This window comes from Toxorhynchites rutilus, chromosome 3 (assembly GCF_029784135.1).
Source record: "Toxorhynchites rutilus septentrionalis strain SRP chromosome 3, ASM2978413v1, whole genome shotgun sequence".
Classification (NCBI taxonomy): domain Eukaryota; kingdom Metazoa; phylum Arthropoda; class Insecta; order Diptera; family Culicidae; genus Toxorhynchites; species Toxorhynchites rutilus.
Genome location: NC_073746.1, coordinates 126,705,387 through 126,721,209, shown reverse-complemented (window position 1 = coordinate 126,721,209; position 15,823 = coordinate 126,705,387). Strand labels below are relative to the sequence as shown.

General features: G+C 38.5%; 1 protein-coding gene across 7 annotated transcripts in view; it reads left to right on the top strand.

The window, feature by feature from the left end:
• Positions 1–7,043: 7,043 nt before the first annotated feature.
• LOC129774820 (uncharacterized) overlaps positions 7,044–15,823 on the top strand; it is a 676,155-nt gene continuing 667,375 nt past the window's right edge. For 4 of the 7 annotated variants that reach the window (XM_055778822.1, XM_055778815.1, XM_055778818.1 and 1 more), the window contains exon 1: positions 7,044–8,323. The gene's annotated coding sequence lies outside the window, so the exon portion shown is untranslated. The remainder of the gene's footprint in view (positions 8,324–15,823) is intronic. The other 3 variants (XM_055778821.1, XM_055778817.1, XM_055778819.1) reach the window with 2 other exon arrangements.

Genomic DNA, 15,823 nt, shown 5'->3' with positions numbered 1-15,823 from the left:
ATATTGGGGTACAAATTGAAAATCGAAGATCGAGCGCACCGTGAAAATTATCCAATTTCAAATGCTTATTGCTCAGTCACTCCATAACAATTTTTTACATTGAATAAAATAGTATATGTCATGAAACTAACTATCGAACAATTGAAAAATCTCAACCCTTATCTTAACGGAAATACCTACTTCTGATTGGTCGAAATCTACGACACATGCGGCGAGTCCCTAACAGAGACATCAAAACCAAGCTGCCTGGGGGAAATCGGAATTGCAAACACATGAAAGTAGGGGGAGCTTTTGTTCCCATCGAAATGTGTTCCCTTACAGAGACATCAAAACCAAGCTGCCTGGGGGAAAAAGACATTGCAGATACATGAAAGTAGGGGGAGCTTTTTTTCCCATTGACATGTATTCCCTAACAGAGATTTCTAATCCAAGGTGTCTGAGTGTAATCAGCATGTAAATACCCTCGTGGCCGATAATTTAATTAACGACGCGCACAAATGAATAGTGTTCATTGTAACTAGTGTGGGCATTGCTGATTGCATACGTGCTGACGAATAAGTTGGGAGCGATGAAAGAGTGTTTTTTTTTGTTATTTTCGTTCCAATAAGAATATATCCCATGGGTTGATTGAAGAATGATGTTTCAATGAACTGAATAGAACTTATGCTTGATGGAATTAAATAAAATTTAAATTTGGAATTTTTATGTTGGTTGCTTCGTGAAATTTCATATCAATGACCGATCATGTATTGTAAAATTTTTAGCATAAATGTAAGAGTAAAATTGGTACCTATTGTGTTAAAATGACTTGAAATATGAAACGATTTTTTTTCTCCCAAGGAAAGTTCATGCGACGAGCAAAATTGGAAAAATGAAGGAATATTCGAAAAAGTGATTTTACATATGCTCTACATATCGTATTGGGTGCTGTTAGCCTAATTGAAATTTGCATTGAGGCAAGTAGCATCGTGTTCCGTTGGGTTTAAAGCGAAAAGGAAATGGGTTGTATAAACACTCAGAAAATAAAAAAAAATATAAATGAAATTACCTTTTCCATTTCAAATAAATTTTCTCTATACTAAAGTAACACTTCATTTCTGGTGAGAAAACTTGTGTTCGATAATGATAATTATCTTATATTACATTGATGAGCTTTTTTTCTTAATTCCATCTATACATAACATAGGAGCCATCCCGTCCAGGACCACAGAGGGCGTCTTTAGTACGTGATACGCACCATCTAATGTCTAATAACCATCTTTCTAGCATTATCACTCGGTTATGGACACTGGTGGAGTGAACAAACAATACCTAACAACCAGATAAAACGGACCCAAATCATTATCGAAGAGTTTAACAATGTAATTCTTCAAACATATCAAAAATCAGCATGTAGCAGATAGCCTAACGGAATCCTACGTCAACTATGCGGTCGTGTCTTGGACACAACCCTCCTGTGACTTTTTTTCATTGATCACATTCGATTCATTTTATAAATCGTCAAAACATTCAAATACACATACGATGGTTTGTCCACATGATTACTATGGCAACCGCATGGTGCGCTTCAGTTTGTTTGTTTTGTTTTGTTGTCCGTCGCGCGAAGCAGCAATAATGTTCCTCCGTGGAGGCGATCTGGCATAGTGGTATCATCCATGCCTCTCACGCTAAAGATCACGAGTTCAATTCTCACTCCCGACATTCTTCCAAAAATGGAAGTATAAGTGACGAACCACTAATAAAAAAAATGTTCCTCCGTGTTGAGTGCTGTTCACCTTTAAAAAGCCCAAGTAAACGCAACAACGATAGCATTAAAAAATTGGACAAAAATTGCATTTTTTTCACGGGTTTAGCTTCACACGCACTGACGAAACTACCCATGCAGCATTAATCATAGTATCGCATGAGTTAGCAGAAAAAAATTGACAGAGCACTTTGTACTGTATGATGGGCGAACCTGAAGCGTAAGATCTACTCCAACAATTTTGTCGCGAAAATTGAGAAGGAATTGTTAAATAAAACGAAGAAAGAACTTAAAAACATGTCTACACGCATGCTTTCGTCCGCCATGACGAAGAAGAAGAAGAAGAAGAAGAAGAAGAAAAAGAAGAAAAAGAAGAAAAAGAAGAAGAAGAAGAATAAGAATAAGAATAATAATAATAATAATAATAAGAAGAAGAAGAAGAAGAAAAAGTGGAAGAATAAGAAGAATAAGAAGAAGAAGAAGAAGAATGAGGAGGTAATGACGATTTCCCCAGGCTCCTTCATTTAGAAGTCCGTGTTGAAAAACACATTCAGGTTGGTACAAATTCAAGCGAGTATAAAAGATCATTGGTTTTGAAGCTAGTTTCGGAGAAACCGCATACCGGAGATTCTCTGGTTGTTTCGTTGGATTGGTACACTTTGAGCAGCAAAATTGGGTCAGTCAAACGTGGGATTTAACGCGTTTCGATAATGCTCGACAGTTTTGGTGACCAAATTTGAGTCTGCATTTCCGCTGAAGAATGTTCTCGTGCGAACGAGAAGCCGCCCACAAAGCAACGAAAAAATCGCAGCCCCAAGTGAATCCATCCAAAATTACCCTAACCAGTCAATTGCATGGCGTTCTCAAGCATTGGGCATCTCTCACACCTCACTTTGGCGTATTTTGCGAAAAGCACAAGGGTCATATGACCGATATTGAATTTCATTCTTGAAATGTAAGAATGGAACTACAACCAGAAGGGATTTGAACTCCATATCTCAAAAAAACCTGGTTTTATCAATGAAAAAACTTGTAAGGGGTTGTATCTAGGACACGACCGCATATTTTCGACGTAGAACTACGTAATTATATTATGCAATCCACTTGTTTACCACTTCAAATATTATTTTATAATGCATCGAATTTTTTGTAATAGATAGAATGTAATAGAATGTTCTATAACAATTCTTCTGTTGCAAATAAATTTGATGAACATTCTTCTACGTTTGATATGATGCCTAGGACTACCAAAATATGTGAACGGAAGAATTGTCAAACGATCATTGTATTTTACATTTTCCTCTGAAATTATTGCAATTATTATTTTACGTAGTTCTCGAACCGCGAAAGTTCATTCGCCTCTAGTATCTGAATTGACGATTTTCCCAGGCTTCTCAGTATGTTTAAGGGAAACATATTCCGGTCTGCACAACGACAAGTGAGTACAGAAGTACTCAACACCAAAAAGTATCCCCGACTTGCATGTATTTGAAAAGCGGATTCCCCCAAGCACATTGATTTTGAAGTCCTCGGTGGGAACAAAAATACCCCCAACTTGCATGTATATTTGCAGAGCGGATTTCCACAAGTACATCGATTTTGAAGTCTCTGTTGGGGAAACCGTTAATCGGGCCAATCAAAACTTGGCAGTTAGGGCGTTTAAATAACGCTTGACATTTTACAGTTATTCAATTGTTCATCTCATAAATAATAATTTTTTATTAATTGTGATAGACGCGTGGAAATATTTCCTATCAATTGATGCAAACATCTTTCCGATCTGTTAAAAAATGTTCGAGTTATAAGTATTCGAAATACGGGTAGGGTTAGCACACAAATCGGCAGAACAAATATATGGGAAAAAAAGAAGTTCTTCCATTTTTCATGAATTTAAACCGTTTAGAGATTAGCGAATTGTAATGTATAGCATATCAAACAAATCTTAGAGAATTTACGATTCGTTTGGTATGCAAATCATGAGAATTCATTCACAGTGAAAATAGATATTAACGTTAACTTTATTTCATAAAAACGTGACCTGCTTTCTGATTTGGCACCCTTCCTGAAAGACGTAGTTCTACGCCAAAAATCCTCAATGAAAGACCCGTTATCCTTACAATCTATTTAGAAATGCTCGAGTTATGAGCACTCGAAATCCTTCATTTTTTCCTACATGTTCAATGTTTAGATTTTTCATTTTATGTGGCAGAACAGTGGTGGATTAAATATATAATTACACCCAAAATTGATTTTTAGCTCATGTTTTGTCATCCCAATTTATGACATTAAATGAGACGTAACATAATAGAAAATGTCATGACTCACAAATACTGGTAAGCATTTGTATAATATACATGGTACAGCAATATAAGATTAATACGAGCGAGCGAAACAAAAGACAAATAAGCTTTCCGCATGCTTTGCCACATACACGGCCCAGACCGAGATAGATATTGTTCTCCTTCATGCGCTCCTTTTTTACTCTTAGAAAACACTTCCCAACTTCATTTTATAATCAGGTGCAATATTATCACGTATTTGCTGAACAACTTCTTAAGCACCATTAGCCATGTGGATAGCGTGGTCGTGTAAGTTAGCTTTGCATTTCAGTCGGCATTGGTTCGATCCCCATTGACGTCGTATGGACTTTTTTTTTTGGAACAATCCCAAATGAAATGAGAAAAGAAAACAGAAAGAGATATATGCACACATACATACAAACCATTTTTAAGCTTTCAAAATAGCTCATTATTTGCGCATTTGACTCAACAGCACACTAAATGGCATAATTTCTGCTAATGATGACATGTTTTCTGTCAATGCTAGTTTGGGTGTACCTGCGACCGCATCTGCGAACAAAAAGGCCGCGATAACTGTTTGGGACGAACGGCTGTGTCTGATATCAAATGGCGGGTAGGTTTTTATCTTCCAATTGATTTGTTCCAAGGTTAAAAGCGAGTAAACTTGAAAGTTTAAAACCTCTTTAATATGAAGAAGAAGACGGCGAATGTTTTGCCATTTTCGCCAGTGCATACGGGTGATCAAGAATACATGCCAAGACATGCAAAATGATGTTTGTGACATATGGCCAGCTTGTGTATTGTTCTCACGACAACATCACGATTGAGTTATACAATATTTTCATTCAAACATTATTATAATATAAAATTAGCGTCAGGTCTCCCCTGTAGAGAACATGATGCTCCATTACATAGGATATAAATTCAATGCGATCAAGGTGGCTTTCATTCATTTTTATTATTTAACACTAAACCTACCACGAGGGGCCAAATGACCCATTTAAAACTTTTTGTCAAAATTTTCTCGCAAATTACATTTTCACAACATAATTTGCCTACACTACTTTTCTTAAACATACATCGAATGTATTTTTCAGTGTTTCTTCTTCTTCTTATATGGCACTAACGTTCCTAGAGGAACTCCGCCGTCTCAACGTAGTATTACTTGCGTCATTTTCACTAGTACTTAGTTGAGATTTCTATGCCAAATAACACGCCTTGAATGCATTCTGAGTGGCAAGCTCTAGAATACGCCTGACCACAGTGCAAGTCAGAGGAAATTTCTTTGAAGAAAAATTTCCCCGACCAGAACGGGAATCGAACCCGAACCCCCGGCATGTTAGGTTTGACGCTAACTACTCGGCCACGGGAGCACTTTTTCAGTGTTTACTCCTTGTTATTTTTTTTTACTGAGATATATATGTGATCTGCCCTAACTACCACAACGGGTCATTTGACCCGTGCAAACATTCATATGATATCAGAAAGATTTGTATGTTTGGTTGTGATGCAAAACCATTGCATTATAAATTTTTGCTATTGCTTTATATATTTTGTTGTATTTGTGAATGAATAGTGAATTAATTGTATTGCTGACTATCCAAGCGAGCTAACAGTAACCATTCCAAGCTACAGTGCTATTTTGCGTGTCAAAAATAGTAATTTAATTATCTTGCTAATGATTGTTATCCCAAAAAGGTCAAAATATATAGGAGAAAGATGGTATGTCACGTTTCTCAACAAAACTATATAAATCGAGTCATTGTTCACTAACTATTCACAAAGGGTCACTTGACCCGCTGTGGTAGGAATAGGTATACATGAAACATCGGTAGGTTTAGTGTTAAGAAATGTGGTTATTCTCCTAAAAATCAGCCACCATATATAGCGAAGTCGGGAATTAAGGTATTCTGTCGACGGCATTATCTTTTTGTTTCCATAAATCACGAATTGGCCTCAACTAATAAGGCATTGTACACATAAGGGAATAAAAAAAATGCTTGCGATCGCTTTGCAACAATGTAAGCCCCACTTCGCATGATAGGCATGATAGTAGGTACATCCTAATTGCAGCTTGACAACGTCAAATGAAACCAGTCACATTACGAAAACACTTCCACCGCTTGGGGTTTTCGCATTTTTGGTTCTTTAACACTGCAGCAGGAATTTCCATCATTTGATTCAGTTCGGAATCTTGATTGACGACTTCCTACGGAGTGGTTTATTTCGTAGGAATCGGGTTGGGTATTCTGTTTTACGCGAGACAGAGTATGTATTGAACGATTACACACCAAATTTATATAACGCTTTCTCTCTGCAATTGTAATTGCATATCCGAATTCTCCAATGTGGAGTTTTGTCAATGCCTAAGATGTGTTTAAATGCATCGTTCGTACGCAAAATTGTTGAGGCTCATTGGACTCAAACTCGGTCACCAAGCAGCAGGCCAATATCACTTGCTAGGCTCAGCGCTTTTGCATTAGATCCAACCATATCAACGATCATTTTTGCTACTCTATCGCTAATAACCCGATCCGAACCATACGAATCCAAGCCGCGTACAAGTGCCGAAACCAAGCGACGAAAACGGCTTTGTCAAACATGTGACGCGATATTCGACGCCCTCCGAAGCTGGCAAACGGATTGCAACCGAAACACGGAGACGGGACCAAATTCCTCAAGTTTGTATCGTTTCTCTGCGCGTTGTTTTCGCTCTCCACCCCGCCGTGTTTCGATTCCGCTGTTGGTAGCGGACCAAGAGAGCGGGAGAGTCGCGCAGACACTCGCTTCGATAACCGGGAGAGAAAAAGATAAGAGATCCAAACTGTTGAAATTCTTTTGCGGGAAGCTGGGAGCTCCCACAAAACCTGTGTGCGTGTTCTAGGGATGTGCAGAGTTTGGCGGCGTTGCTTCTGCTGCTGCTGCTCCTGTCCAAGTGGTTGGCCCCAACCAGACCAGCCAGCAGGATGTTTCGGTTCAGTCTCATCTCGTCGGTGGTTAGGTTTGGACGGTTAAAAATCGACTCGCGCGATTCCGCTTTCGGGTAACGGCTGTTATTTTTTTTTTTGCAACAAGAGGAACGCCGCACCACATGTGTCCGGAGTACATTCGATCGTAGCAACGGTTCCATTCGGTTGATGGTGCACTTTAAACGGACGCGTGAACAAACGTGAGTGACCTGCCGTGCTGTTTACTATACCAGTAGGATTATCAGCTGATAGCATTCTAGTTGTACGGCTTTCGCGTGTAGTGCTTTCAAGGTTGAGACGCATCATTGTCCTGCGAATAGTGTCAGTGTTGCACGTGTGAATGATGCCCTAAGCCCGAGTGGCGAATTTCCGAGAAAAGCCCCCACAGGCGAAGAGTGCTGTGAGTGTTGAAGGTGCATATAGGCAAAAGAATCGCTGCAGTTTTTGAAGAAGATTGAACAGGTAATTTGGTGGTGCTGAAGATAGATTGTCTCGTCGATGTTGATACGCATACAATAAAAGTGCAAAACAAGTTTACCTTTCGGTGTGGTTAGATTTGGTGAATCAAAGTGCAAGTGTGCGTTGGTCACAGGTCGTTTCGCTGGCCAAGCGGTAGAAGACGCAGAGGGCAAATGCTCACTGCCCGGTGCAACAGCGTCACTTAGTGCGTCATTTTGCTCGAGGGAACCAGCGCAGAATATTCATAACGATGCGATGAATGGAATTAGCGATTACTGAATAACAAAATAAATTGCAACCGTACGGGAGGCGGACAAACGCCGCGGAATAACAACATTTGTTATATTCTCAGAACAGCTGTGTGGTAGAAGCATCCAGCAGGGGGAGCGATTGCACCGCGGGCGTTTTTATAAATAAGATTTATATTTTGCGTTGCCCGACGATGTCGTCTGGTGTCTGGTGTTTGTCTACGGGGGGATACTTCAATGAAAGAGTGTTCTGCGAGCATTATTTGTGATCGGTGGGGCGGCCCAGCGATTTAACGGTGTTAACGATTACAACAACAGTAGCGAAAAAATAGACGACAACTCAATCGTGAAATTCTAATTATAGTGTCACTGTTAAGAAGCGAGTGTTTCATTGTGGAGTTACGGCCCATGTAAATATATCCCGAGGCGAGAACTGCAATGAAGCGTACCGTTTGTGTTTGTGCCGTGAGTATCTCGTGGTAGTGTTCTCGACGATTTACTCAGGTCATTGACTGAGGTTATTACTACGAATTAAGTGCCTCGACTAATTAAGTCACGCTTTCGTCGTGGAAATACGCGCGAGGAGTTGTAAAGTGTGAAAATGTAAATATTTCCCTTCGCTTGTTTCGCTAATGGTGTCATTGATTGCTCTGTCCGTCCTAGACGGCATGATAAATGGATCATTCCGAAGGCAATCGATGAGTTGCTAATTGGGTTCGTGTAATTTGTAGGTTTCATTTTCGTTTTTCGTTCTTTTTCTCATGAGAGTGCTGTAAGCTTGAAATTTTATATTCGATGTTGCGCTGTTTTTCAACCCATTTTTCTCTTGCTGCGGTTCATCACTTAGAGCAGCGATATCATTGATATAAACTCTATCATTGATGTCGTCTAATGTTTACTGTTTCATATTGATGTTTTGGGACAGTTTGATTGTGATAGTTGCTGCATTCGCTTAGAAAAGAAATCTATTCTGGGTCAAATGAAGATATCAGAAAACAGAGTAATTCTGGAAGGCTGACCGAAGATTACTGGTTAATAAGACAAATTTTATGTCAACTCGTCTTAGGAGTTCACAGCACCATCTCAGATTGCGGTGAAACGTTGTGGGTGTAAAGGCATTGGTAATTCAAGCGACTTTGCACACTTCAAATTTCCAAATAAGAATTAGTCTAAGGCCCAAAATTTTTTTTTCTTAAATTTTTACAATAATTTCTGACTCAAAAGCTGTGTCAAGTCAGAGCGGACCAAGTCGCAAAATTAAAAATTTCGGGTTATTGATTGCATTAGGTTGAACATTTTGTAAGTTACATTCCACATTTATCAGAATAGGAAAATCCCGCGTAGGGCAGGAATAACTTATCGAAATTGTTTTGAACACTCAATGAAAACCCCTTATAGCACCAAACTTCAAACTCGTTTTTCTCGAAATCATAACAATGTCACATGGTCCGGTCTGACTTAACACCGATCAACTAAGTAAAAATCATGATTTTTGAAGATTTTGCTTGACTTTTCACCAGGATTTGTTTATCTCGATATTGCAGCCAAATTAAGAAAGACGGAAGTTGGGTGTCAAAGAACAAATTTTAGAGCGGTTAGAGAGCTTCAGTTTAATTGATAGAAACAATAAAGTTTAATATACATTTTTAGGATAGAATTAATAATAACACATTAAAAATTATTAACATTTGAGTTTTTCACTTCTAAAATGTTATTAAAATCCACTAATTTAGTTGTTCCGCTATTATATCCTGTGCTAAATTTTCTGATCTTTCAAATGAAAGCAACAGAATCGTCTTCCGTAGCTACTTGTTGCCAGTTTTAGGCAACAAAGTCCGAAGCAAAGAAAATGTTCTGTCATTATTGAAATTCGCACATATGTGTAGGAGAATTTTTTGACGTAGAACTACATCTTTCATCAAGGGTGTCAAATCAGAAAACATGTCACGTTTTTATGAAATAAAGTTCACGTTAATAACTATTTTTTCCGCGAACGGATTTTAGCGATTTACATACCAAACGAATCGGAAATTCCCTAAGACTTGTTTGATATGTTATACATCACAATCCCAAACCATGCATATGGTTTAAATTGATGAAAATTGGAAACATTCCCATTTCCTCATACAATTGTTCTCTCCGTTTGTGTGCTTTCCCAAACAGAGCTGTCAATAACGAGCAACGAAGGGGAAATCGTGAGAGTAAAGTTTCCGTGATCAAAGGAAGAAGAAGAAGAATGAATATTTGCCTAGAGTATAAACAGTGGATCTCGCTGAGGCAAACAATTAGAGGCGAATGAACTGCAAAGTTTAAAGCCTCTTAAAAACAAAGAAAGAAGAAGAAGGCAAACTTTCATCCTTCGTGGGGAAATCGACTGAACAACATCGTTGCTGGGCGAGCTGGACGGCGAGGGATCGAATGCCTTTCTCAAGGCAACGGGGGTGGAGGAGTAATATAATGGATAAAGTAAAGTATTCCAAGGGCCTTTTTGAAGGTTAGAGACGAATGAACTGAAGAAGTTTAAAGTCTCAAGCAAGGAAGGAAGGCAAACTTTCAGTATCGTTCGGTATTCAAAGCAATGAATATCGCTTGTTCTTCCTTGTTTTGCGTCATCACATGTCTTGATGTCTCTGGCATTGTAATCATTGCATCAAACTGACGCCATTGCATTGAAGTTCTGAGCTACATAATTGTGTGGGTAATCATCAAGCTAGGCTATCGTCAGCTCACCAAGAAAATAAATGTTCTGGAATTTTGTCAGTGATTTGGTTTCGCATGACGGTAGGAAAACTCTCTCCAGAAAGGATTACAGCTGAGCTAATCTAGACTGGCGATATTAACAGAAAAGGCTTCTGTTGAGAGGAGCGCAAATCGGAGATAGGTGAGCGTATATATAGTTGCATCAAGCTATCGATATATGAATATTTGTGTGCGTACATGCGTGCTGCATAACCCGTACGTAAAAATAGGGCATCTTAGCTACGCTGAAACCCCATTTGTATCTGCTCCCGCGTGCATTGGCCCTGTAACGATGCAACAATCGCTTAATTTTTTTATGCTGTGATTGACGATTGTTTTGTGTTGCAAATTATGCAGCCGTAATGACAAATATAAACAAGGAGGGGAGATAGTGAGAGGGAAATATTTACGCTAGGGTATTAGTAAAGGTGGAAACAGAATGCCGCTTTGTGCGTTGCTTCTCATCAGCTGTCATTGCTTGCGTTTTGCACTAAAACATTCGCCCGACGCAGTCTGTTGATTTGCAGTCACAATCTAGCATTCGCGTCACCACTTGTCATGTAAACAAAAACAAAATAAAAGTCGTATGAAAATCTTGTTGTGTCCACGGATCAGTTGAATGTTTTTAAAAACAACACATTGACATATCCGACATATTGAGCTTCGTTTACTAGTTTAGGGGAGCGTGAAAGAATAGCTGATTTGCAGTCGGAATGAACATGTTTTCAAAATTAAATTATGAATGAAATTAGCTTTTCCATATCAAACTGGTATTCTATTTAAATGAAAAACATTTTTGTTTGCAGGTGCTGAAAAAGTCTCATACGAAAATTATTTATGAAGACAACTCTATATTATGATGAAAAAATTCAGCAACAATGTTGGAATTGTTTAGCCATACGGTTGAATGAAAGTCAGAAACACGTGTTTCAAATAATCAAATAACATGATGTGAAAATTTTCATTCAAATTTTAGAATTTAAAAACCGGCTTCGTGTCGTCTAATCTGATAGAGATTACACTAACGAGTTCGGGACCCAAATTATGGCTCTAATTTGAAGTTGCCACCAGACGTCGACACCATGCCACTGTCATCGTGAATTCGGCGCAAGCAGTTTAGAACAAATGTTAGCGTTTAGTACAACGATGCTAATGACGCAACGCATTATTGTGTTCGACTAAATGGAAACACTAATATTTGAAATGAAGTGTCAAAGCACAATTGTCGCAACGCATAGCGCGGCATTCTGTTTCCGCCTTAATGAATCTCTGCTGAGGCTTTTTCCAATCAGTTAACATTGTTTGTTTTCTGTCATCATTTATTTAGTCGCCAAGAAAGTAAATGCCGTTCTGGAATTTTGTATGTGATTTGGTTTCGCTTGCCAGTAGCAAAACTTTCTCCACTAAGGATGACAGCTGCGCTTATCTCGAGCATGTATTGTTCTGCGAGCACAAGAATGAATCATCAAACAATTATCGTCAAATGATTTTACAATAAAAAAAAAACATTTCAGGGCGACCAAACCGATAGAATGTTTATTTTAAAATTTTTGTAGCATTATAAAATAATATCCGCAGTTATAAACAAGCGACTTGAATTAAACCACAGCGTAGTTCTACGTCAACAATGCGGTCGTGTCTTAAACACAACCTCCTCAAATTTTTCATCAGATATGATCGTCTATCACCTTCTGAGAGAATCTTGATAAATTTATTTTTTTCATGTGAGAAAGGTGTATTCTGACTTCTAAGGGGATAAATCAACAATCGAATTCTTCTTTTATTTTCAAAAAGCGAAAATGATATACACGATTCGATTATATACAGTGAAAAGAAATCAAATACTGTATATAATCGAATCCGCCCTGTATAATCAAGTAAAAAAAAATGAATTGTTTTTATCATATACAGGGTAACTTCGATATAACGTACATTTCACTTTCAAAATTGTACGTTGTATCGAATTGTACGTTATATCGAAGCATAATAAAGGACTCACAAACGTAGCCTAAAATACATTATTGTGTTGCTATTTTAGTAAAGTTAATGAATAAATTCAATTAGAAGACGAAGTCAGTCTTTCTCATGATGTTTCCCTTCGTACTGTTGATTAAAGATTGATTCATTTAGAATCCGGAATTACAAAACCAGCTGTATTTCGGGATTGATTAAATGTACAAACCATGTTTTAGAATCACAACACAGATAGTTCATTGTTCTCTCAGAAAAAAAAATATTCAAAAAAAATTTCCTTTGCGCTTTGGAAATGTGTACGTGATATCGAAGTAAAATGTACGTTATATCGAGTGACGTTATATCGGGGGTACGTTATAACGAGGGTACGTTATATCGAAGTTTCCCTGTACTAGCTAACCCGGCAAACGTTGTTCTGACATACAAATTGTTTCTAGTGAACATTTTGGTTGTTAAATACAAAATAACTAATCTATGGTAGATGTTTTTAAATGTTTTAACGATCTATAAAATTAATCGAGTGTGATCGATAAAATAGAATGAATGAAACGATGTTTATGCTACCGGAAATGACTGTGCGCATTATCATTCGTTAATCAAACGTGGAACACTCGTGACTCATCTATTATATCCCTTTCCATTGTGTTCTATTAAAAGAAAAATGTCGTTGCAGAGCAACTCATAAATATCAGTGCAACCAAACATTTTATGGCCTATGTTTCCGAGTGTGATTAGGCCCATTCTTTTAAGAAGATCACACGAATACGTGGGTATGAGATCTATTACATTAAAGGATGTGTCACATCAAATAGCATCACGGAAAAAACGCTGTAGAAATTCGCCCAGTAGACCGATCCTTTTGAAAATTTTAGACAGTAAAATAAAAACTATTAAACAACTTTTGGCATTTTCGTTTTATTCATATTTCGAGCCCAAGCCCGTATGCTCGCACCTTCCTCTTTACCCCGTCCATAAGGTTCTGTACAACGTCAGGTTGTAGTTTTTTTTTAACAGAAATCCATTTTCTCTTGAAGTCCGCCTCCGATTTGACAACTTTTGGGTTCTTTCGAAGGGCCTGCTTCATAATCGCCCAATATTTCTCTATTGGGCGAAGCTCCGGCGCGTTGGGCGGGTTCATTTCCTTTGGCACGAAGGTGACCCCGTTGGCTTCGTACCACTCCAACACGTCCTTTGAATAGTGGCACGAAGCGAGATCCGGCAGAAGATGTGGTAGTAAGCGCTTCTGTAGGCACTCCTTAAGGTAAACCTGCCCGTTTACCGTGCCGATCATCACGAAGGGGGCGCTCCGCTTTCCGCAAGAGCAGATCGCTTGCCACACCATGTACTTTTTGGCAAACTTGGATAGTTTCTGCTTGCGAATCTCCTCTGGAACGCTGAATTTGTCCTCTGCGGAGAAGAACAACAGGCCCGGCAGCTGACGAAAGTCCGCTTTGACGTAGGTTTCGTCGTCCATTACCAGGCAATGCGGCTTCGTCAGCATTTCGGTGTACAGCTTCCGGGCTCGCGTCTTCCCCAACATGTTTTGCCTTTCGTCGCGGTTAGGAGCCTTCTGAACCTTGTATGTACGCAGGCCCTCCCGCTGCTTGGTCCGCTGGACGAATGAACTTGACAAATTCAGCATATTGGCAACATCCCGGATCGAACTTCTCGGATCACGTCTAAACTGCTTAACTACGCGCTCGTGATCTTTTTCACTGACGGAGCATCCATTTTTGCCGTTCTTCACATTCCGGTCGATGGTTAGGTTCTCGAAGTATCGTTTTAGTACTCTGCTGACCGTGGATTGGACGATTCCCAGCATCTTACCGATGTCCCGATGTGACAATTACGGATTCTCGAAATGAGTGCACAGGATTAATTCACGACGCTCTTTTTCATTCGACGACATTTTTCCAAATTTACGAAAAATTGACAGTGAAGCATGGCCAACGTGATCTATACACTCTTATCTGATTATAAGCGAAAGCTGATGATATAATTCCTAAAAATTAAATTTCTACAGCGTTTTTTCCGTGATGCAATTTGATGTGACACACCCTTTACTGTGGAATGGAGTGCTACAGACGATGACCACAAACGAAAATAAAAAGAAATAAATCATACATAGTCTTAAACAAAAGTACGTAAAAAATGTAAAAAGTCAAATGCTATGTAAAAATATGTGATAAAAGATAATTATTACTCGCTTACATTGAATACTTTAAAGGCATAGTCCTGACCCTAACTTAACTATTTTTCTTTACAACCTCGTATTTCAGTCAAAACTTTATCCATGATATAAAATTACAATCAGACACAACATTCGTTCAAAATGTATCCCCAATCGCAGAGAATGAGAGACATACATGTTCGATACGGGAGAGCTAATTTTCTCTTATATTTTTTGTTGTGTTGTTGTAATATTGTAATAATGCTGATTAAAGACATTATTTTTTGTTTGAATACACGTGCTGTAGTTCATGAAGATGCATTCTGTTTTGGTGTGGCAACAACAAAAGCTGTGACGGCGTTGCTCATGATAGCGTCTCGCAAAATAATGTATTTTTCATAGGAATCGCAGTCGTTCGCTCTCTACTTTCGCGTAAACGTCGATAATAAATTGTTGGCACAGTTCAAAACATCGTAGATTGATGTTGTCCTGGCCGAGTCGATTCGTCACTTACACATAAAAATGCATCGAGCTCTCACCACTGTCTTCTTTGTTTTGTTCCCTCTAACCGCATGTTCATAAATATTAATCCAAAATGACGATCATAATGAATAATGTAACTGTGGCGAGATCTCGTTGTTAAATGTTTATGCAATATCTGTCTGGTTCGTCCAGAACGGCCGGAGGATTTATTGTCAAAAATTGTTTTCATACTTGCATTAGTCTCACATATTTTAGAAAATGGCACTCAGAATATATCCAAGGCGTGTTTATTGGCACAGAAACTTCAACTAACTACTAATAAAAATTATGCAAGTAATATTACGTTGAGAAAGCGAACGTTAGGAACGTTAGTGCCATTGCAGAAACAGATGGAGAGCGTTGTATGAACGGGGTGTGTCGACAGTGAACTCCAGATTATTAATTTTCCCTTCGAAGCACAATTTTTCGCGTCGTTGTTCAGTCGCTTGCCATGATTCCAGCAACGTCTTTAACAACCTACACCTATACATGTGCTCTCCAGTTGGTGTTTTATCAGAATTGATGATAATAGCGTGATTATTATTGTGCAATCCGAGAATATGTGATTTGAATAATTTTCAATAATTCATTGTACTCATTCGGAAAGGCTCGCCGGTAATTCGCCTAACTTTAGGTGAATTGAGTAATTGAGTAAGAATATGTGAATGAAATTTCGATGAAACGAACGTAGCGCCATC